We start from the raw sequence: 24238 nt of genomic DNA on the forward strand, positions 1-24238 counted from the left end.
AACACACCTCTCTTACTTGTTTTTACTGTTTGGCCTTTTCTGTCTTTTTAAAGCATTTTATTATAAACGTGTTCAGCTAAGGCCATAGAGTAACATAAGAAAACATCAGTTATGTTCTCAGCACTCTCCAATAATTTCTGAAGATAAATATTTCATACTTATTTATTATGGTTATCATTTATCTCCCCCAAGCAAAGTACCATGTGCAGGGCCTTCGTCTCTTGGATCGCTGTAGGATCGTTCGTTGTACTTGACTTCGATTGAGTGGGCCCCTGGTTTATAATCACCCTATTCCGAACAGAGGAAATTCTTGCCTGGGGCTATGCCATTCCCATGATTGGTTGTGAATGGGACTGTTGTAATCTACAGGGAGTTTCAGAAGTAGGTCACCAGGCTTTCCTCCCTAGTTTATCCCAACCTGTAAGCTCTGCTGAAACCTGCCCCACAACGCAGCAACATCCGCGCTCCTCTGAAGGCTGCCTGGGTGCCGCACGTAATGTTCATTGACTGGGAATCCAGCGTGGTCGCCCCATTGGGAGGTGAGAATTCTCCCACTGAACTCTCATTGCCCCCATTAGGGGGGGGGGTTCTGGACCCCATAAAAAGAGCGTAGCAGATAGTGGATGCTCAGTAAATGTTTGTCCTGGAAGTGACAGATCCTTAAGAGGTCAGGGAAGGAACCAGTGGCTTCAGCAAGTTATGTAGCTTCTTGAGATTCCAGTGTTCGCCCCATAAAATCACAGTCGGCGTCTCGTACTGTGACTGATCTCATGGGGTCCTTGATTTGATTATGCCTTGTAATCGGTGAAGTGCAAGTCAGATGTTCAGGTAGAAATGAGGAATGTGATAGCTCGTTGTGGAGATAGTATAATTAAGAGATTGTTAATCTTGAAGCCAGCTGGTCCCTTGACAGGCAAGATGCCACCCAAGACTTGAGTTGACCTCCGGGGAGCTCCTCTGGGCATTGTGTCATCTCACGTTGGCTTCTTCAGGGTGTGCCTTCTAGTGGTGGGCATCTGATGACACTGGGTCTTACTTACTCACTGCCAGGAAGACAGACCCACACTGCACTGGCTGAGTAACTGCTAAGCCCTCCCTGGGCAGGCCGACCACAGAGGTCCACTAACATCTGAGCCTGACTGAGCACTGACTGCGGGCCTGACAAGAATAACAACAGGGATACAGGTTCCTTGCCCTTTAGAAAGGGTCCTTGTCACCCCTAACAGGGGAAGAAAACAGAGTATGAATCGCAGTTCAGGAAAGGGACAAGTGATTATCTGTTTGTGTCCTACTGGCCCTGGGGGGAGGGTGAACCTGCCCCTGGGGGTGCTGGAATGACCCAGGGGGGCAGCACAAGCAGAGACCTACTCTCCATCCTGGACTTTGGGCTATATTCAAAAGTTTTGCATTGCCGGGTGGGCTGAAAAAATTGGTTTTTCCCCTGTAAAGGGGGCCATAAGCCAAATAAGTTTGAGAACCTCTGGACTTGACACTTTCTGGGTGGGTGTTTGATTCTAGAGTCTTGAAAACAGGGATAGAGTCAGCCAGGTGGAAGAAGTGAGTGAGGGGGGACTGCAGATGAGGGGGGACCTTGAGGTATGGGTGGGCAGTGTGTGAAGTATCTGCCTGGAGATTACACCAGGGCCAGACTGGGAGGGGCTTTGTAGGCAAGGCAAGCGGCTTGAGCCAACTTGATCCTCTTTGGGGGCCTCAGTCTGAGGCTGTGTTTGCTGAGGACTCAGCCTTGCAAAGACTGTTCATCCCCGGCCAAGTGCCCTGTAAGGGTGGAGTGGGCTTCCTGTCAGTGGGGCGGCAATGGGGGCTGGGTGGGAAGGCGAGAAGAGGAGAGAATCAGGTGTGCTCGCCAGGGCAAACTGTTGTCCACTGATATTTTACAGTAACTTACCACCTTTTCCATAGTGGGTTCCAGGGGGTGGCTGGTAACCCTGAGCATGCGCCCAGGGGCCCCATGCTTCCATGCCTCCCGAGGAAGTGGTGCAGGTGGGCAATGGGCTCCCAATGCCATGAGGAAAAGGAGGAAGGGGGCGGTTACTGAGCAGTTGCCCACCAGCCCTCATGCCAGCTCCTTCTGCTCTCCCTGTCCCAGCATTTTTCCACGTCTCCCAGTCTGTTTGCCCATCTTTCACCATTAGGCCCAAGGGAGGTGAGAAGGGACGCAGAAGATGAGCAGGCTCTCCGCTGCCTCTCCAAAGGCATTGTTTTCTTCATCTCCATCATCATCCCCTGCCTCTGTGCCACCCACCGGCACTCTCTGCTTTACATGTAATAGCACACGTGATTTTTCTGGCCACCGGCACCCAGTGACCTGCTGCTGTCTTGATCTCATCTTTGATCTCACCTTTGATCTCACCTGGTGGTGTAGTGGCTCAGCTTTGGGCTGTGAGATGCACGGTCGGCAGTTCGAAACCACTGGCAGCTCTGAGGGAGAAGGACGAGGCTGTTTACCCCCAACATCAGTTACAGTCTCAGAAACAGGGGCTGGTTTGCTGTGGGTCAGCATGGACTCGGGGGTCATGAGTTTGGTTTTCATGGTGTGGAGGCACAGAGCGGCTCAGTGCGTTTTCTCAGGTCACACAGCGGGTTCATGGCAGAGCCACTCGGCCCTGGGGCTTTGAACCTGTGCTCTACTGCCTCCCACACAGCAGGCGTGCTGGTGGAAAGAAGCCATATCTGCAGCAGCCTGGGTCTCCAGCTACCACTGTGGGGCTTCCCTGCCCAGCGTTCTCCACGGATGTGTCCTGTGGAGTGTAGTTGACATGGGCACCTGACGATGGTACTGCACTGCCGTCAGCATTGGGTGTCCCGGGAAGACAGTGGTGTGGGTCTCCGGCCTCAAGTCCTCGGGTGGGGAGCACACAGCTGCCACCCCTGCAGCTGAACATGTCGGTGGGCTCCCTGCCCGAAGGACCTGGTTGAGTGATAAGCAAAAGGCACCTTATGCCGATCATGGGGTAGCATCCCTCCCCTCCCTACTCTGAGGAGTCTCTTCATCCGGCCCTTCCTGCAATACGTCATCTTCGATCCCCCCAGGCAGAGGCTCAGCGGCCGCCTTGCCATCCGTTCCCCTTCTCAGGGAGGGTGGGTTCTTCTCAGTGTGTTTAAGGCCGCTTGGCTCCGGATGTGCTAAGCCCAGCTTGGCCGCCTCCTGGGCACCCGTTCCTCAGCATCACTGTTCATTTCAATCTTCATTATCTTGAGTGACAATGCTGTCAGCACCCGGGAGGGGTCCCAGCGCAACCAGATGGTGGCTGGAGTTTTCTCCCAGTCATCACTTTCCGTCCGATTGCAGCACAGGTGCAGGGGAAGGCGTGTACTTCCTGTGACTCCCACGGTCCCTGTAGACCATCCCCCCCCCCATGGGGACCTTGCATTAGGGATCGTGATGGACACGGTGATTCCAGAGAGGCAAAGTGGTGGACTGCTTTACCACCTGCTAGGTGCCAGGCTTGCATTCGCCACAGGGACACTCGTGCTTACTGCCTACAGCGACCTTGTAGGAGAGGGGAGAGCTGCCCCTGTGGGTTTCTGAGACTGTAACTCGTTATGAGTAGAAAGCTCTGTCTTTCTCCCATGGAGTGGCTGGTGGTTTTGAACTGCTGCCCTTCCAGTTAGCGGCCCGATGAGTTAGCTACTATGCCCAGGAATGAGTAAGGCCAATCCTCTGCCCCAGTGGACCTTATAATCTAAGCAATAGGCAGGTCAGGGCTGGGCTGTATCTGACTTGGGTGGGGTGAGGTGGAGCATAGCAGAGAGTGCTGGGGAGGGGCATGAAAGGAAGCGCCTCATCACAGGAGAAGGACATGCTGGCGAGAGGGAACAGCATGTACAAAGGCCCTGAAGTCTGTGTTGATGGCATGTGTGGGAGGTAGCAAGGAAGAAGTGGAACCAACGTAGTTTGGGAAGCTTGTAAGGACTCTTTCTTGACTTCCATTCCTGGTATTACTCATGATCTCCCTTTCTTCCTTCCTTCCTTCCTTCCTTAATCTGTCTTTCAGTGATCCTTCATGAAGGATGCTGTTGACTTCAGACGCTCCACGAGGGATTGGGATTCTGAAGGAAATGGAACACAATCTGCTCGGTGGAGCCACTGGTGGCGTAGTGATGAGAGGGAAGCATTGGCTCTCAGACCTGCCACTCCTCACTTAGGGGATTCTGACATGTTGGATGAAAAGTGGTGGTGGCCAAGGTTTGGGGGATCATAGCAGGGAGAGCCATTTGTGGGGAACTCCTCGTAATTGGGTGCTGCCTTTGGAGGCTCCCCCAGAGTTGTCAGTGATTTGTTTTGAGTGATTCCTGGGATCTGAGACTACAACGTCTCTTGTTGCTCTCTGTCAGCTCTGTAGGGGCAGGAGCTCTGGGGGCCTGGTGGTTACATGTTGTGCTGCTAATGGCAAGGTCAGCAGTTCGAAACCACAGCCACTCCATGGGAGAAAGATGAGGCTTCCTACTCCTGTTAAAAATTACAGTCTCAGAAATCCACAAGGGCAGTTCTATACTGTCCTATAGGGTCACTAGGACTCGGAACAACTCAATGGCAGTGAACTTGTTTGTCTTTGTTTTGTTTTACTTTTTTTAATGTCTATTTGTATTTGATTGACTATATCAAGACATTCGATTGTGTGGATCATAACAAACTATGGATAACCTTGAGAAGAATGGGAATTGTATTTATGTGTAACTTGTACATGAATCTAGAAGCAGTCGTGCCAACAGAACAAGGGAATACTGTATGGTTGAAAATCAGGAGAGGTGTGTTACAGAGTCGTATCCTTTCACCAAATTTATTCAATCTGTATGCCGAGCAAATCATCAGAAAAACTGGATTATATGTAAAAAGAATGTTGTATCAGGGTAAAGTTAATTAACAACCTATGATATGCAGATGACACAAGCTTGCTTGCTTAGCGTGAGGAGGATTTGAAGCACTTGCTGATGAAGAACAGGATTACATCCTTCAGGAGGGATTACAACTCAATGAAAAGAAGACCCAAATCCTCACAGCTGGACCAACAGGCAACATGATGATAAATGGAGGAAAGATTGCGGCTGTCAAGGATTGTATCTTGCTGTCATCTACAACCAGTGCTCCTGGAAGCAGTGGTGAAGAGATGAAAAGATATGGCCCATTAGGTAAATCTAATGCACAAGACCTCTTTAGAGCATTGAAAATCAAGGACATTACTTTGAGGACAAAGCTGCCACTGACCCAAGCAATAGTATTTTCAATTGCCTCATATGCACGTGAAAGCTGGATATTGAATAAGGAAAACCAAAGAAGAATCAATCCATTTGAATTGTGGTGCTGGCAACAAGTATTGAACGTACCGTGGACTGCTGAAAGGACAAACGAATCTGTATCGGAAGAAATAACGTTAAAGTACTCCTTAGAAACAAGAATGCTGAGACTTTGTCTCACATATTTTGAACATATTATTAAGAGAGACCAGTTCCTGGAGGACATATTGCTTCGTAAAGTCAAGGGGAAATTTTGTTTTACTTCTATAGAAGGTTCGTTCTCATTAGAAAGACATAAAACCTCTTCTTTCTCTCCACCCTGGATCCTCTTCCTTCCCCCAACAGACTTCAAAGAGGAGCCCGCAGCCAAGATGTTCACATTCATAGCTTGGCTTTAGAATCCAGCTTCCATCCGTCAAGCTCTTGTGTGGGTTGTGTGACCTCACTTTAAGATCTAAATGCCTTTCCGCCATCTGACCTTCATCCCACCTGGACATTGCAGCAGCATCTCCGCCCACCGGCCACCCCTTTCTTCAGAAGCCCCCTCTGCCCTTCCTTGAAAGAGACTCGCGGGTACTCCCATCCAATCGCCCGCAGCAGTATCTCTTCTCGGACCCTTTAGAGACAGATCTTCTCCAGCCTCTCTGGCTGCTTCTGCTAGACCAGTTCGCCTCTTTGTTAGGGAATCTCTTCTCCCACCTGCCCTGCTGGAAGAACTCTTCCACTTCCCTCCTGCTCACCACCCGACCCCGCTCTGTGCGTGGCACCTGACCCCGCTCTGTGCATGGCACCCGACCCCTCTCTGTGCTTGGCACCCGACCCCGCTCTGTGCGTGGCACCTGACCCCGCTCTGTGCATGGCACCTGACCCCGCTCTGTGCGTGGCACCCGACCCCGCTCTGTGCGTGGCACCTGACCCCTCTCTGTGCGTGGCACCTTGGCCTCTCTCATTTCACCTATCAGAATTCCGGGATTCTTCCGGTGTCATCTCGGATAGCCACCCCATTGGTTTCTTTTCGGCTTTGCTTCCCTGGGCTACGTTCTCCATAGAGTTGTCATTTTCACACTGTTGTCCCAAGACCAGGAGCTTTACCCTCACTGGTCACCCGGGAGCTTCATAGACGTGCTACTTCCCTGAACTCATTACCTGTTGGATCTAAAATCTGCAAGGAAGTGAGGGAGGGTGTGTCTTGAAATCTGCCTTTAGTAGGTGATTTTGACGGGCCCCAGTTTGCAAACAGTCAACAACAGGAAGGTAAGGCGGAAGAAGGCAGGTGGCATTCAACGTGTGGGGTTGGCAAGTGGATCGAGCATGTCGTGGGTGGATAGAAGACGGACCCACACAGACTTAGAGGAATGACAACCAGCATGCTCGCTGGAAACAAGGATGGTGAGGCTTGGGCCTACTTACATTGGACACGTCACTGGGAATGACCGATTGGTAGGAAAGGACTTCATGGCCAGTAGAGCAGAGTTTCAGGGAAAACCAAGGAAAGGCTCCTAATACCCATGTCAATGGGATCACTCATCTCAATGGTAATGGAGTTGGTGGCATTGAGGGTAACAGTTGATAGTCTGATGTATTTATTATAGGAGGGCCGTGGGTGGGGATCAACCACAGCACTTAACAGCAACGTTTGCAAACAGCCACGGTGGGCCACTGACTCTGCTTCCTTCCCCATCTTCATGACTCATTTCGCTGTCCCTGTCAGCCTGTACACCATGATGTCACCTTCACCTTCTCGTAGAACAGCCCCGATCAGCTCCCTCCACTCATCGCACACCTGCCTGGCCTCTGGCATTGGCCACTGTGTGACAGGTCTGCGTGAGCTAGGCCAGACTCACTGCGTTTTCATCTCTGGTCTGCTGGCCTGTCCCACGAGTCGCTCTCATGGTCAGTTACCTCCCTTTGTAGGGACACCGCTCATTTCACACAATAAGTGTGCCCAAATGTACATGTTACATTTTCTGGGCACAGGGAGGGAATATTCTCTTCAATGACTGCTTTTGAATGACTTAGGGGAAAAAACCAAAAAGAAATAAAGTGGCTTTTGTTTGTAGGGTGGATCTTCTGGTTAATATGGAGTAAATAGATTTCACTCCCCGCTTCATCGGTTTATAGTTGGAGGAAGGTGAAATTAGCTGATTTCCAAGGCTGCTTTTGGCTCGGATATTCTAGGTCTGTGACTCTCCTTTGCCCGCTTTGAAAGTATGATGATTTCTTGATTTTTCTGAAAATGATGAAGGAGAAAAAAAGAGAAAGAAAATGACGTAGGAAGAGAAGAAAGAGAGACTGTATGTCCCAAACAAGCTATGAAAGAAAGCTTCAGAAGCAGGGAGGGCTGCACACCAGTGTCTGTCGACTGTAGCACTCTTTGCAGTATATTCGCCATCCCCAAGAGGTAGAATCACCCACTACATGGCCTTCAACAGGTGATAGGATAAACAGAATGCGGTATGCTCATACAAGGGACTACGACTCAGCCGTGAAGAGCAATGAAGGCCTGCTACACACAACGTGGCTGAACCTTGAAAGCATTATGATGGGTGAAATAAATTGGTCACAAAAGGATAAGTAATATACAATCGCACTTCTATGAAATATGAAAATAGGCAAGCACATAGTGATACAAATTCATTTGTGCATCCCAAAGGAGCCCTGGTCCCTTAGTAGCTTATGCACTGGGCTGCTGCTCACCATACAAGGGCATCAGTTCAAACCCACTAGAACAGTGGTTCTCCATCTGTGGGTCTCTACCCTTTTGGGGGTCGAGCGACCCTTTCACAGGGTCACCTGATTCATCACAGTAGCAAAAATTACAGTGATGAAGTAGCAACGAAAATAATGTTATGGTTGGGGGGTCGCCACAACATGAGGAACTGTGTGAAAGGGTCGCGGCATTAGGAAGGTGGAGAGCCGCTGCACTAGATGCTCTGGGGGGGAAAGGAGGCTCTGTGCTCTCCTAAAGATTTATGGTCCTCGAAGCGCACGGGGCAGTTCGACTCTGCTATAAGGCCCGCCGTGAGTCAGAGGCCATTCGAAGACAGTGAGTTCTGTTTGAGTGGTCATCAAGGCTGGATGGGAAGGAGAGATGGTTTGTTAGAGATATACTTACCACAATAAAAGGGTAATAAGAAAGAAAGGGAAACGTAAATAGTGGGCGTGACCTGCAGTGTCTAGTGCTACTGGTTGACCAGGGAGATGGAGCATCAATAGTTGACCCTTATGAGGTACATCAAGGACCTTCACCCCCAACCAAAAGACACACACACACACACACACACACACACACACACACACACACTGCATGAAAACCTTCTTCTAGAACTGATTATGGATTTCTAGCCTAATAATCAACAAAAACATGGATTTCTGTTGGTCAGGGTCACCTCCGGTTGGTAGTTCTGTTCTCGCAGTACCAGGTAACAAAGACAAACGAGCCAACCCACTGAGACGCTGTAGGACATTATAGAATGGCCGCTGGGGATTTCTGACGCTGTGCATCTTCACTGAAGCAGAAAGCCTCATCTTTCTCCCTTGGAGCGGCTTGTGGTTTTGAACTGATGGCTTTCTGACTAGGAGCCCAGTATATAATCCACTATGCCAGCCGGGCTCCTAGGTAACAAAGGCAGATGGTTATCGATTCAAAAACCAACTCCTGTGTGACGCTGAGGGCCATGGAGGTGATGCCCGCTCAGCTGGCGTAGCCATGGTTGTACTATCACATCCTGGACAGGCCAGTGAGGGCTGCACCCATGTTGAGGCATGAGGTGCTATGGGCTGGTGCCTGAATCTGCCCAGTAAACAGGACAGCACAGCAGGGTGGAGAGCAGGCAGCTCTGTTTGAACTGGGTGGCTTGACCCCACAGAGAGGCAGAAAGAACAGGACCCACTAATAGGCATGGCTGGAACATTCCTCAGCAGCCTAGAGGGGAGGGACAGGCATGTCTGCCCACCGTCAGGCTGTGGTGGGCTGAGTCACCAGCCCTGTCCTCAGATGTGGAGGTCAGAGACGGAGGGCACGTGGGCCGCAACAGGGAGTGGGTCTGGGCTGTCTCTCGTAGCTGGGCCTCCGTTCTCTTGGCGTTGCAATTTCCAAGGGCTGATTCTCAGGTATCTGTTACCTAACGGAAGCAGGACAAGAAAGTTCACTTGGATTAACATCGATTAGTCCTTTTGCAATCACAATGTTTTCTGCGTTAAATTCCACGACCCCCTTGGCCCCCTCCTTGGGACTTTTTTTCGGAAATGGAAGGCATGTTGAACAAAGCAAAACTTTTTTGTTGTGGTAATACAGATTTGTACCCTGTTCGTGGGGCACGTAAAGAGGGGTTCAAAAAGTGGGAGGAAAAACGTTTTTGTTATTGTATCAAAACCCTCACGGATTTTTTCAAGCTCTCTCAGGTATTTAGAGTTGATTGGAACCAAAACCCATTTCTGCTGCTACATTCAGTTCCACAGACCCCCCCCCCCCGCCACCAGAGGGCAGTGCACACTAAGAGCGGGATAGCAGTTTCCCACTAAGCCCCACTGCCCCAAACAAACTCACTGCCGTCAAGTTGATGCTGACTCACAGTGACCCCCTAGGACAGGGTAGAATCACCCCTGTGGGTTTCTGTGACCGCACATCTTTATGGGAGCAGACAGCCTCTTCTTTCTCCCCACTGAACCCCAGAGGTAGGAAATGTTAGTGGGCACATTATGCTCCATGAATCACCAAAGGGGTAAGCTGTCCTCCGTGCCCTAAACAGTACCAGGTTCTGTACAATAGGAACAAAAACGAGGCCTTCTTGGTCACTGGGCAGCTTAGAATCCTGAAGGCCATAGGTCATGCAGGCACAGAGCCAGGCCTTGTGGCTCTTTGTGAGGGATGCAGTGTACCAACACACACACACACACACACACACACACACACACACACAAAATGGGCAACCAGAATATGTGCCCCAGTCCAAGCATAAACTCAGAGGGGCTTTCTCATTAGAACGCTTCTCAGTTGATGACTCACTCACAGACTTTCCACTAGCACCATTGGCACCAGTCCAGGTGGATTACGTCTTGCTGTTATTATGGACAACCCTGAAACAGCTGCAGTGGAAACAACAAAGATGTCTTGCCTGTGAGCACATGGATCACAAATGTGTATGTGAGTATGTGTCAGAGAATATGTGTGGGGGCGTATTAAGATACGTATATTAAGATACGCGTGTATATTAAGATACATCATGTGTGAATGTGGGGTGTGTATAGTATGGTATGTTTGTGTGTGTGTAGTATGATTGTGTGTGTAAATGTGGGGTGTGTGTATAGTAGTATTGTGTGTGTGAATGTGGGGTATGTATAGTATGGTGTGTTTGTGTGTGTGAATGTGGGGTGTGTATATTATGGTGTGTTTGTGTGTGTGATGTGGGGGATGTGTGTAGTGTGATGTTTGTGTTGTATGCGTGTGTGTGAATTTGGAGTGTGTGTATAGTATGGTGTGTGTGTGTGTGTGTGTGTGTGTGTGTGTGTGCATGTGTGTTGGGCAGTGTGGGACCGTCCTATGTCCCAGTTGGACAGAGTTCTCTCCATCTGGTATGCCACAGATCACAGAGTTGGGAGGAGGCCAGGAAAATGATATCCTGATTCTAAAAGACATTTGCTTCCACTCTGGGCCAAAGCGAATCTTGAGGTCACTGTCAACTCCCGGGGGTCAGGATGACCAGTCCCGTATGTTCTTGGAAGATGAGGGACCCAAAAATACCCGTTTAAGTCTTGCTCGTAATTCCGAGCAGTGTTGTCTTTGACACTGTCAAGCACAAGAGGTCAACTAAACAGTCCATTTGAAAGGGGAGCTGGAGAAGCCGAGGCAACACTTGAAAAAGAATGAAGTGTCGGCCTCCAGGAGAACGAGAGAAGGGTCATAGCGGCCAACTGTTACGAGCCGAAGCTGTGATGGGAGTGGAGCCTTGGCGCCAGGCCCATCGCTGGACACCTTTGTAGCTCCCAAGGGCGCCCACAATGCTATTACAGCCGAGCAGAATTTAGTGCTACCGAGCTCCTGCACCAGGCGCCATGCCAAGCCTGGGGATGCACAATGAGCCAGGATCATTAAGAAAACTTTTGAATATTATATTGGTTACAAGATCAGGGGAGTGCCTTTTCACATACTTAAAGCAGAATGTCGTAGCTACGAGAGCATGACAGTCAACCTCCATTGTGGAGCCCTGGTGGAGGAGTGCTTACAAGTTGGGCTGTGATCCACAAGGTGAGCAGTTCAAAACCACCAGCCATCCTCAGGAGAAAGACAGGGCTGTCTACTCCTATAAAGCAATTACAGTCTCAGAAACCCACAAGGGCAGTTCTACCTGAATCGTGAAGGGTTGGAATGAGTTGGCATTGACTTCAATAGCACTGAATTAATGGATCTGGAGTCACCGGAGCACTGCCGCTTACATGTTTTCCATTTCTTTCTTGCACACTTTTTACATGCTTGGTCATTTGGGCAGACTCTTTAGTAGAAAGGCCTAGTTATTTTTAAATTTCCTTTCCTCGTTCACTTTTTTAAGAATTTTGGGGAATTTATCAAAAGTTGAGTTCCTCTGATATGGCAACAAATGGATAAATGTGCTTGACCCAATGGATGGATGGATGGATTGTGATAAGAGTTGTACGAGCCTCCAATAAAATGATTTTAAGAGAAAAAAATAGGATTTACTTGTGCTTATGTGGGTGGGTGTTCACGGGCAGAGGTTTATAAGTCTATGCGTACACACACACGTGTACACACACATCTTTCTGTTAGGAGAAACATATGCTTCAACAAGTAGAAGGCCACTTACAGTCAGGGGCCGTGGCATGGTTTAGGAGTGGTCTTGCATTCCTATTTCTGTTCTGTTCTCAGCGCGCTCTTAGACACCGTTTCTGAAGCTGGCCTGGGAGAAAGTCTTAACTCCCCTTGCATTCCTGGGGGCCCTTCCTGCCTCCATCCATCAAAGAGGCGTTTGTCCGATAGACACGGAGTTAGTCCAAGGCCCGGTCTGCGTGCGCCGGTTGACTCTCTTCGCAAGGGAAGCCAAGTAGAACTTCCTGTGGCCTCCAGTGTGCTGGGCTTGCTGCCTGCCCATCGTGGTGTTAGCGGAGAAGAGAAACTATTCCCTGATCAGAAAAATCCAGCTGTGAAGAAATACAGCCAGAATGCTTCAGAGAATCCAGGATAGTGAGACTGTGGACACGTCACGAGGAAGAGCGATTGCTAGAGATGGACATTGCTTTTGGTGCAGTCGAGGCTCAGCAGAAGACGAAGGTATCCACAAGAGCCACAACAATGGGCTTCATCGTACCAAGGATCTGGGTAGTGACGCGGGATCGGGCACCACGTGGTCCTGCTGTACAGGAGGTTGTCAGTCGTCAGAGTGAACTTGATAGCAATGGACAACAGCTCAGAGCCAGGCTGTGCTCGAAGCTCTAAGTTGGGGACTTCATCCTGCTGAACCTTGTTGTTCCATTGATTCCGTCTCCACCCATCACACCCCGGACAGTAACCCGGGCACATAACTAGAGGCTGCAGTCCTTTCTCCTGCTCACCTCCTGAGGGGCTGCAACCATTGACCTTCCTCGAACCCCACTACTGCCCTAAGAGTTGATGCCCCTTTCCCCTAGGTTACTAATGAAGAGATTGTGACTTGGAGAATATTGTGGTAATAATCTCTTTCAGGAAGATTAGTACCAGACTAGTCCCAAGGAGTTGGAGAATTCTGATGCCCCAAATGTCCGACTCTTCCACGATGCTCACCCACTCCATCCTCAGCAGCCCCACTCCTTGAGCATATTCCCTCATGTGTCTGGGTTCTGAGAATCGCTGCACTGAAACTCACACAAGTTTGAGGAAATGTCTCACATGGTGGTGGGTGCTGTTCCATCCCAAATCTGAAGGTCAAGCAGAGATCAGTCAGATGCTGGGTCCAGAGGACAACGCTATATTCCTGGCTCCTGCGGGGCAGGAGATCACAACCTCTGCTTCTCAGAGGGCTCATTTTATATGGAGCAGGAGGGCATTGCAGGGAATCCTGGTCACGGGTTTCCTATCAATGTCTTCCCCCACCTTCTTACCAGTCCCATGCAGGGAAAGGTCGTTTGGTGAGCGTTAATCAATAGTTCAATCAAATTGCATGTAACTGTTTACCCTTTAAATGATATCGAGATATAATATAGTAAACAAATATAACAATATAAAGTCCGCCCTGGACTCTATTTTATTCATGCGTATGTGACTTGAGGCCTCGGGCAGGATGTTTCCAGTAGGCATTGACCTCTTACGAATCTTAACCAGCCAGCTTCCCAGGCCACTCCAGAAGCAGCCTTTTTCCTCTCAACTGTAGCACAGCATTGCTTACATCCATCACAAGTAACAGTGACCAAGATGGCCAGTAAACAAGAGTGTGGCCCAATTCACACCCTCTACTAAGGTCAGATCTTAATCTCACCTGTTCCTGTTCTATGGCGGATACTGCCTTCCAACGTGGGATGATAGCCCCAGGTGTGGGAAGTCTAGAATTCTGTAAGGGATTAAGGTTGGAAGGGCCACATCAATTGACTATAATTCACAGATAACGAACTTTATCATCACTGTATAGTCATGGAAAGAACCTTGTGGTGCCGGGCTGATGACCACTAATGTAAACCCACCAACTGCTCCACAGGAGAAAGAGGAGACTTTGTGCTCCCATGAATATTTACATTCTTAGAAACCCCAGGGGGTTCTGCTCTGCCCTAAAGGGCCCGGTGAGTCTAATAGACTCTAGGGCAGTAGGTTTGGTTTGGATATAGCCATGGCAGCATTTATATATGAAGCAAGAAGTCTCTGGATCCCCAAGGCTATGTCATTCTGTCCCAATCATGTCACCATTATTAACACAGACCACCTACCACCTACGCCCACACTGCCCCATTCCCTCTTCCACCCTGGTAAGTCCTAGTAACCTTTGACTTCTAAATGTATTTTGCTTATTTCATAAAGTGAGGTCATACAGTGCTCATCCTCCTGTGACAGATCTGTTCAGTGTGGTGTACTAAAGCTCCATCCATGCTGTAGCGTGTATCAGGCCCGCGTTTCTGGTTCTGCCAGTCACATCCCCTTGTCTGTGCATACCACATTTTATGCATTCATTTGTCGCTGGACCTCTCAGCTGTTTCTACCTTGTGGCCACTGGTCAATGTGCGACAGGGGACACTGGAGTACAGCTTCCTGTGTGTGCACCTGCCTTCGTGTCTTCTGAGTGTGTACCTTGAATTGGGATCTCGGTCACATGATGTCTCTGTGTTAAGCTTTTCTGAGGACGCACCCACTGTTTGCCACAGTAGTTCTGGCACCAGGGACATTGAAGTGTTTAGCAAAGCAAGAGGAGTAGGTGGCCTCACAGGGCTGTTTGAGCTGGCCTGGATGATGGGCTAGTTGGAAAGGAGGGGAGCCTGCGGTTTACTAAGAAGACTCCAAAAGCATTACCGTCCAAGTGACCCAGTAGCTCAGCGCATGGTTGTTATTGAAAAGTCAGTAGTTCCCAGCCACCTGGCCACTCTACTGAAGAGGGACCCATGGCTTTCCCATCCCATAAGATGCCATCCTAGGAAACCCTGTAGGACAGCTCTGCTTCGCCCTGTACGGTCACTATGAGTTGGCACCAACTCACCGACAGCTAACACCACCACCAAAGGAGAAGTCTCGCGATTTCACAAAGGTCACCAGGACATTGGCTCATGCCTCCTTCAATGCTGCCCTGAGCACCGCCGATTTGACGGGTAGAGAGCTCTGAGCTCACACACCACATTGGAGGCGACAAGACAAGACGGGATGAGGGGCCTGAGAGCAATTGGCTTTGGGATCAATACTTTGGGGATTACGGAGACCGTAGGAGCCCCAGTGGATAGCACATGTTTGACATGTGCTACCAGGCAGCTCGTGTTCTTCAAGCTGGTGGTCTTTGAAGTGGGTGTGGAGGGTGGGAATCAATCCATTTGCCATCGGCTGTTTATTGAAAATGTGCCATGTGGCCTGTCATTCACGACATCCGCTCCTAGGATGGCAGTGGGAAGTAGGGAAGGATTGTAGCCCTCGGCCTTCTCCAGGATCTCACTGCTGGGAAGGTGCACGCCTTAAGGCACCAGTGACCCGTTTGGACTTCCCGATGGGTGGATGGAGAGATGGTCCCAGTGCAGAAAGACCCAGAAGGCCTGGATTCTCACTCTGTTGATATTTGAGTCTTTCACCGAAGCCGCCCTGGGTGGTGGATGGCTAAGATAAGTAAAAAGCTCAGGGAGGCTCCCTGTTGCCTTCGTTCAATAGACACATGCTGTGGTCCCGTGTTCAGGTCCGGAGTGCACAGGTGGGTAGCATACAGGGCGGCTGTCGTCCCGAAGCAGAAGGGCCAGGTGGGCTCGTGCAGGGAAAGTAGGAAAGAGGCTCCAGTGGCGAAAGAGGCCCCTTGTAAAAGCCACTTTTCTCAAGGCCATGGACGTAAGCAGCTGAGAGATACCCAGAGTAGTGCCCAATGCCTGCTTTCAAGTTGGGAGCAGGGATGGATGGGTCTCAGCTGGAATTCTTGCCTTCCATGGGGATACCCAGACCTATTCCCAGCCTTTGTACCTTATTCACAGCCACCAGCCTTTATAAGGGGAGCTTGAAGACTCACACAGAGTAGGAAGAAAGGGCAGGTGACCTACCTTGTTTCCAAAACTCAGCCACTGAAAGCATAGCTGAATCCCGGCAGTGGTGGAGAGTGGATCGGGACGGGGGCACAGGACCGGGCAGTGCTTTGTTCCATTGTGCAAGGGGTCGCCGTTGTGAGTTGCAGGCCTGACTTCACAGCAACTGGCAACAACAACTCTCAAGTTCATGACAATCCTGTTAGCCCCATTGGACTCTCGCCCTTCCTTCCCCTTTATTCATCCAGTGAGCATTTAGTGGGTGGCTACCATTCATCAGGTTCAGGTGAGTTCACATGAACCCTGGTGTTATGGGTCCCAGTTGGGAGGAAGAGGTGGCTTTGTACTTCCATAAACAGTTAGGGCTGATCTAGCTTGTCCTGTAGGGTTGCTGTGAGTTGGAATCCACTTCATTGCAGTGAGTGTGTTTTGTGTGACTGTCCACGTGGTGCACCTATTGTCCTGGGAGTAGGAGATTCTCAAGAAGTAAGCAAATATGACCATTTCAGATAGGACTGTGTAACAGGAAGGAAGGGAAGCCGGCTGCGTGGGTAGAGTGACTGAGGTGAGACATACTGGGTAGCCTCTTTGGGGAGGTGGCAGGAAACTGAGCGAGGGGAAGGAGCCTCTAGGAAAGGCTGGGGGAGGTGGCAGCGCACGAGTTGGAGACCCCAATAGCCTTTGGACTGCTTGGAGCTGAACGCAGTCCACGGCGCATGAACATCTCAAACTCAGGATGAGGATAGAGACACTAAGATGCGTTGGGTGTCATGGTTGGTCAAAAAGAGGGTCAATGAAAATGCAGGAGACTGATCCCCCCCCCCACACACACACACGACAGTGGACATCAGCACAGCTGCAGCCACAAGGGTGGTGCCTGGCCAGGACAGTGTTCTGTCCTGCTCTCATAAGGTTGTTGAGAGTCGACACCAACCAGTACCCACAGCACCATCATTTCCATTTTCCTAAGCAAGGCATCTAAGGCACACAAGTTGGGCAAGGTCGAGTTAGTGGAGGTTCTCAGGGCTCCGTACAGCGCCTGTCCAGAGAAGCCCTTCTTCCTCTGTGTCCGGCTGCCTTCCCTGTCTCACCCCCATCCCCTCCTCGTCCCTCCCTCTCTCAGCTGCACCATCTGTCAAACCTGGTTAATGGTTTTGTTCTACCTTAAAGCCGACCCCTTAATAATATTGACCTAGTGGGGAAGTTGTACGGCTTAACTAATAAAAATGACAAGGAAGCATTTTGCCAATAGCAGGTGTGCTGGTGGATGCAAATACAGATACAGGCCTGCCGGTGACCAGAGGGTAGATTTACTAGGCAGCTGCTTAGCCTGTGCAGTCCTTCCTGACCACACTCAGCTGTGAAGCTTGAGTCCCGCTAAGGCAACTCCATCCTCTGGGCTCCCATCGGGTGTACTGGCTGTGGTCTCTGCTTGGGTGGACCTGGTGACTCTGCAGTGTCGCCAAAACTCTGGTGCTGTGAACTGGACTTGGCATTCTCCAGCACCACGGCCATCGTGGCATCGACACGTGCTGACTCCCCACCACCCGTGGATGCCATGCCATCAGGCCTGAAGGTCTCTGGTTTGGTTTGGGAAAAGCTACCAGTACAGTGAAGGGTGTGAGTGCGATGGGATCGCCTTAGCTCAGCCTGAAGGAGAGGATGGAGGCAGGCCCGGGGAGCCGGACATAGGAGACAAGGCCAGCTGCATTTGAAGCATGGGCAGTACTCTGAAACTGACCTGTTGCTTTCTAGTTGTTAGCTGTGGTTGTTGTTGTTGTTGTTGTTGTTGTCAGGTGCCATCGAGTTGGGTCCAACTCCTAGTGAGCCCATGTGAGCCAGATTGAAACACTCTTCCGTCCTGCGCTATCTTCACAATTGTTACATTTGAGCCCATTGTTGCAGCTGCTGTGGCAGTGCATCAGCTTGAGGAGCGTCCTCGTTTTCCCTGCCCTTCCCTTTTCCAAGCACGATGCCCCTCTCCAGGGACCATTCTCTCCTGATAACACATCCAACGTATGTAAGAAGCAGTCCTCACTTCTAAGCATCATTATCTCTCTACTTTCTCCGAGGCAGGTTTGGTTATTTTTCCCTATTTCCTATTGAAGAATTTTCAATCTTCTCCCAACACCATAAGCCAAATGCATCAATTCTTTTTCAGTCTTCCTTATGCATTATCCCACTCTCACATGCATATGAGGCAATTGAAAATATCATGACTTGGGTCAGGCGCACCTTGACCTTCAAAGGGACATCCTTGTTCTTCAACACTCTGAAGAGGTCTCGTGCAGCAGATCTACCCAGTGCTATGGATGCATCATCGGATGTTTTGATTGCTGCTACCCTGAGCATCAATTGTAGACCCAAGCAAAATGAACTCTTTGAAAACTTTACTGTTTTTTCCCCTTCAAATTAAATGAATTAACCTATGCCAACAAACACGTGTGTGTGTGTGCATGCATCTATATGCTAAGCAGAAGTACCAATGCTTACAAAGGCTTGTAGATGCCAGTGTACTTTTAAAGGACTTGTCATAGGGCTGTTGGCAGGCGCCGGGCAATGAAGAGACTTGTGTGCTTCTCGGCACGGAAACTACAGAGGATGGATTGGTGAGGCAAGTGTATGCATATGCGCGTGTGTGTGCGCGCACACACAAGCATGCCCAAGTGTAGGAGTCCGAGGCAAAACAACCCATTGAGGACTAAACTGAGCGTGGAAATCCACCTGCTGCTGTGCACTGGGAGAGCAGAATCTCTCCCTTCCACTACTTCCCCTCACAGGCCACAGGGGCGCTGGTGGGCTCCAGCCTTGCCTGCCCATCGCTCTGTCCTTTCTCTTTGTGCAAACAGTCCGGGCATCTGAACCACAAGGCCGCGCTTTTGTTCACTCCTTTAATGAGAAATCGGAATGCACAAGAGGGAGAGTTTGGGGATAATTGGGCTCTGGAGTCTTGCCTGTTTTTCGGAGGTGATGAGCAGTTAGTTGATAGTCTCATAAGAAGTGCTTATGATGATCTACCAGCGATTCTGCAGCCGAGCGGCTTCCTCCCAGGCATCTCCCAGCCTCCAGCCGCTTCTTCCAGAGGCACGTGCTGCTCAGGGCTTGGCTGTGCCTGGGTTCTCTGCCTGCCTGGTCAGAGAAGAAATTCAGAGCCAGCCCAGGACTCTCGCTAGGTTGTTATTTGCTGGCCCCTGTGGGAGCCCTGGTGGCAGAGGGGTTGCAGTGGGCTGCCAAATGCAAGGTTAGCAGTTCAAAAGCACCAGCTGCTCCTCAAGAGAAAGATGAGGCTTTTTACCCCTGTAAAGAGTTAGTCTCAGAAACCCACAGGCTCAGTTCTACCCTGACTGACAGGGTCGCTATGAGTTGGCATCAGCTCAATGGCAGTGAATTTCAGTTTTGGTTTTGATAAGTTATTTTAAAGAAGCTTTGGTGTCACATGGTCAAGTGCTTGGCTGGTAACCTGAAGGTTGGCAGTTCGAATTCGCACAGCTGCTCCATGTGGGAGAGATCTGGTGATGTCAGTGTAGAAAGCTCTCTAGGTTAAGTCTACTCGGTCCTATCAGGGCCATTATGAATTGAATCAACTTGACCTCTCCCAATAACAATGCAGCAGCAGCAGCATTCGAGTAAAGCACAAGGGGGCTTTAGAAAGTTCATGGAATCTAGAAATACAAGATCAGGGAGGTTAAAGAAAGAGAAAAACAACTTCTTTATGGCGACTTTGGTGAAGGCACACAGACAGAGCAGATGATCCACTTCCTCCCTGCGTCTCCTGGATCCATTCCTCACCTTTTCCTAACCCTCCGGACTCTCCTTGGGGAAATGCTGCTCTCTCTGTCGTTAGTGGTGGATGATTCTACCACAGGGGTGAGTTCAAGCCCACACCTGAAGGGTGACGAAGGACATGGTCTCGGGACGTGGGGGGTGTCCACTAGTTTCTGTCTGTCCAATAAGCCCAATCGCTTCGAGGATTTGGGCTTTTGTTCCACATGGTTTCCACTCTCTCCGGGACTGTTCTCTTGTGATTCTTTCCAGGGCAGTTGGCTGTGGTGGTAAGGAGACGGCTGTTAGTGTGGTCCCCTGGGTCCCTGGACTGATTGCTCCCCCACGGCTTTCGGTGTCCAGCCCTCTTCCTTCCTCCAGCTGGGAGAGACCAGTGAGTGTACCTTGGATGGCTGCTTGTGAGCTTTTAAGCCTCCGAGTGGGCTGTAGAGTTGTTTCCTTAGTGAACTATGTTTTATGTTGTATCATCGCCCCTCCGAGACTGGCCCTGCGATCCCAGCGACTGATTTCCTCCAGGACTTCGCGTATGTCTAAGAAGTATTCACAACGTTCGTTACGTGCAGGAACACAGAGAACACGCAGTCAGTTTCTACTGGACATTGACTGCAGTCTTCAAACTGGACAACCGCTGTGGCTCCCTTTTTCCAAATGACCTCACCCTCGTTAACCTATCTCAGTGCTCTCGGAGCAAGCTCTCCTCCTGCCCTCTCCTCTGCCGGCACGAGCCACCAGTCGTCCTACGTATTTGCTCGTTTTGTGCAAGGGATAGTTTGTGGCGGGCGAATTTCACTCAGCGTAGTGTTTTCAAGGCCCAGCCAGGCTGTTCATTTCTCCCGAGCATGGAGTTGTATTCCGGCTGAAGTGTGGGCCACAATGTGCTTGCTCCTTCCTTAGTGGATGGACATGGTGGTTGTATCAATCCTTTGGCTGTTGGGACTGATCTGTGGCAGACAATAGTGACCATGGGTGCTCAGTCTCTGTTTGGAAAGCCCTGTTTTTATTGCCAACCTGTCTCTTCTCCATTTAGGGGCCCAAGTGCCTGTGTGTGTGCACATGTGTTTGGATCCGGCTGACTGACAGCTGTCTGCACTGCCCTCGGTTGAAGTTCTCAAGGAGGGGGTCTCCGATTAAAAGCAGCTTGTTTGGTGGGGCTTAGCCCTGGTGGGGTAGTGGTCACAAGTTGCTCTGCAATCCACCAGGTCACCGGTTCAAAACCACCAGCTGCTCCTCAGGAGAAAGACGGGGCTTTCTCCTCTGGTAAAGAGTTACAGTCTCAGAAACTCACAGGGCCAGTTCAACCCTGTCCTAGAGGGTCCCTGTGAGTCGCCATCGATGGGATGGCAGTGAGTTTGGTTGGGAACATCTCTGACGCATGACCAGGCAGCTCAGGGCTCCTCTCCAATCGCAGGTTCTTGACACAAGGAAAGGGGCATAATTGAAACACGAGCACTATTCACCGAGCAATTAGTGTGCCCAGTAATGAGGTTTACATGAAAGCTTCCAGGACATCAATGAACATCCACGATGCTGGCATTCATGATAAAGAGCTGGGCAGCTTGATAAGGCGGCCGACGGAAGGCACTTGGTTTAGATGAGGTGACGGGGACCAAGGGAGATGTTAGCCTCTGCCACCCTCTTCTTTAGCTCTTCTCTGGTCCCAAGTCTGTCCTCTCTGGAGAAACTGCGAGTGCTAGGCACAGTGGGGACCCTCAAACAAAGGACCAGAGCAGCCTCTGGCCTGGGCTGTGGGTCTACAGCTGCCTTGGGCTGGCCCTCAAAATGCAGCCAAAGGCCAATCAGGGGATCTCCTTTCTGCCTCAGGAATTCTTATTAGGGATTATGGCCACTGAGGCTCGAGGGGAGTTCGGCTTGGGAGGGATGCCCTCTATGCCACAAAGGATTAAGTTCGTGCTTACTAACCAAAAGGCTATTCCTCTACCCAGAGGTGCCTCAGAAGAAAGGCCTGGCCATGGACTTTGAAAAATCAACCATTGAAGGGCCCTTTGAGGCATGTTTTACCGCTGACACACAGAGGGCTACTGCCCCACCCGGCAGCAGCGGTTTAGTTGGTTAGTTTGGGTGCTGGTGGCAGGAGGTGGCAGCAGCATGGTTGTTAGGTGCTATCAAATTGGTTCCAACACAACAGAAAGAAACACTGCCTGGCCCTGCACCCTCCTCACAATCGTCCCTATGCTTTGATCCCCTTGTCGTGGCCCCTGTGTCAAGCCATCTCATTGAGGACCTTCTTGTATGATGCGCCCCACCTCCCACTTTACCAAGCACGACGTCTTCCTGACAACACGTCCAAAAGACATGGAACGAAATCTCCCATCCTTGCTTCTGAGCAGCACGCGGACAGCACTGCCCCCAACACAGAGTTGTTTGTCCCTTTGGCAGTCTGTGGAACCTTCATTACTCTTGGGAAAGCAGCACAGTGACTTGACCTTCAACCCAAAAGTCTGCGTCTGAGTTCTAGCCCTGTGTTAGTCCTGGCTGGCCAGAGACACTCGTGTATCTGTGTAAGAGAGAACTTGATATGAAGAGTGACAGCATATTAAGAAAACATCCCTTAAATGAGGGCAAGGACACTGAACCTTTCAGGTGTGTTGCAAAGGTGTGGCACCTGGCGTGTTGAAGCACTTACTGAATGGTAGCTCCCCTTCTTGTCTGGTTATTCAGAGGAGCCTTGGCGGGGCAGGCGCTAAGCTTTGAGCTGCTAACACGAAGATGGGGTGTCTGAACCCACTCAGCAGCTCCGCACGAGATAAGACGTGGCATCTGTTTCCGTACAGATTGCAGCCAAGGCACCCCGGGGGCCGTGCATCTCGGCGCACGCAGGGTGGCCATCAGCAGCAATAGAGGAAGGACGCCAGTAAAGGAAGCGACATGCCCTATAAGTGGACTCATCTTGTCGGCTCTCTGGTTCCCTGGTTTAGTTAGGTGGGGCTGTGAGCTCCTGGGGGACCCAAGGCTCTCTTCAGCCATGAGTGTCAACCAAGGCTAGCCCTGGTCCTGCCCTGTCCTCAGGCACAGTGCGTGTGGGCCAGACCAGCGAGCACACGGTCAAGAAGCTGCACTGTCCGGTCCGTGTTGTGCTGTTGGCCCGGACCGCTGCAGGGTCACAGCTGCGCTGACAGAATGAAAGCCTCCACAGCAGCACTCGCTCCATCGTGGACCAGGATCCCAGGGGGCGACTCCCAGAGTCTGCTAGATGGGCTGGATGGCCCTGTCATGCCTGAGCTGGATGCACTGCCACCCAGCAGGTCAGCCGGGGAGGTGTGATGGAGCGAGGGATTCTCTGAGACTGCTTCTCAACAGGGGGTGGATGTTGGGGTGCCTGCTGGCAGGGAGAGAGGGGGGCTGTAGTTAGAATCTTAAATTTCTTGAAGGGCTGGACCAAGGGTGGTCTCATAGTAGGATAGGCAAGAGTCTTCTCTGTGTACACATCTCGGGGGTTGTGAAAAATGGACGAGGGTAAGTGGCCCCTGAAAGGCTTGCCCGCACAATGGAAGTAGGCGGCGGGCACAGCGGTGGGCAGGTTGAGGTGCTCAGCTGGAATCATGAAAAGGCAGCTCGGCAGGTGCACTTCTCAGTCGGCAGAGACACGAGTTCATCGTCTTGTCTTAGGGGTAGATGCTCCTGGAAGGTCAGGGATTATGCTGCTTCGAGTTGGGAGAGAAATCCGTTTTCAGATTTACCCACTGGGGACTGCCCCCGAGGTACAATGGTGAAATTCTTGGCTGCTCATCACCTAGGTCCGTGATTCTAACCCTCCCAGGAACTCCGTGATAGAAAAGACGTGGAGATGGACTTCCAGGAGGGTGACAGCCTGGGCGGCCCTGAGGCGCAGTTCTGCTCTGTCCCGTAGGGCCGCTCTGAGTCGGAGTTGAGTCGGAGGCACGTAAGAACAACGGCACGGACACATCATAACAGTTTCCTGAACTTCCATCCTCAGCTGTGACCCTCACACACAATCTCTCTACCACCAAGCCAATGCCAACTCATCGCACCCGTCGGACACAGAAGAACTGCCCCTGTGGGTTTCCAAGACCGCAAATGAGACTGTGCCTATGGAAACAGGAGGTCTCATCTTCCTCCCACTGGTGCTTTTGCACTGCCTACCCTGCGGTCAGTAGCCCGACACACATCACCCGCTCTTAATGGCATTAGTCCCCAAGGTTAAAAACTCAGTTCTTTCTCTCCCTGCTGTGCCCCTCACTGCGCCCGCCTACTCCCGTCACCCAGTTGAGTGGAGAGCCTCAGCGAGCCTTCTGCTAGCCTCTCTGGATCCGTGAGCCATGTCAATCGGGGTGGGGCTCCAGCCAGCATCTCTACCCTGGATGGTTGTGCTAGCTACCAGCCTGGTCTGCTGTCTCTTGAGCTTCTGAGCCGCCAGTCTCACGCTGCCCAAGTGGCTCTTCTAAAGCACCTGGGAGCTCCCAGCAGCCCCTCCCGGCTGCACCTGGATAATTCCACACAACCTAACACGGTGCACCAAGCTCTTCATCCAGCCTTCTGT

General features: G+C 50.9%; 1 protein-coding gene across 2 annotated transcripts in view; it reads left to right on the plus strand.

Moving 5' to 3' along the window:
* The window catches only part of LARGE1 (LARGE xylosyl- and glucuronyltransferase 1), a 646479-nt gene that overhangs the window by 80686 nt on the left and 541555 nt on the right, over window positions 1-24238 (plus strand). The gene's annotated exons all lie outside the window — the stretch shown is intronic.

The sequence above is a fragment of the Tenrec ecaudatus genome, chromosome 6 (genome assembly GCF_050624435.1).
Source record: "Tenrec ecaudatus isolate mTenEca1 chromosome 6, mTenEca1.hap1, whole genome shotgun sequence".
Classification (NCBI taxonomy): domain Eukaryota; kingdom Metazoa; phylum Chordata; class Mammalia; order Afrosoricida; family Tenrecidae; genus Tenrec; species Tenrec ecaudatus.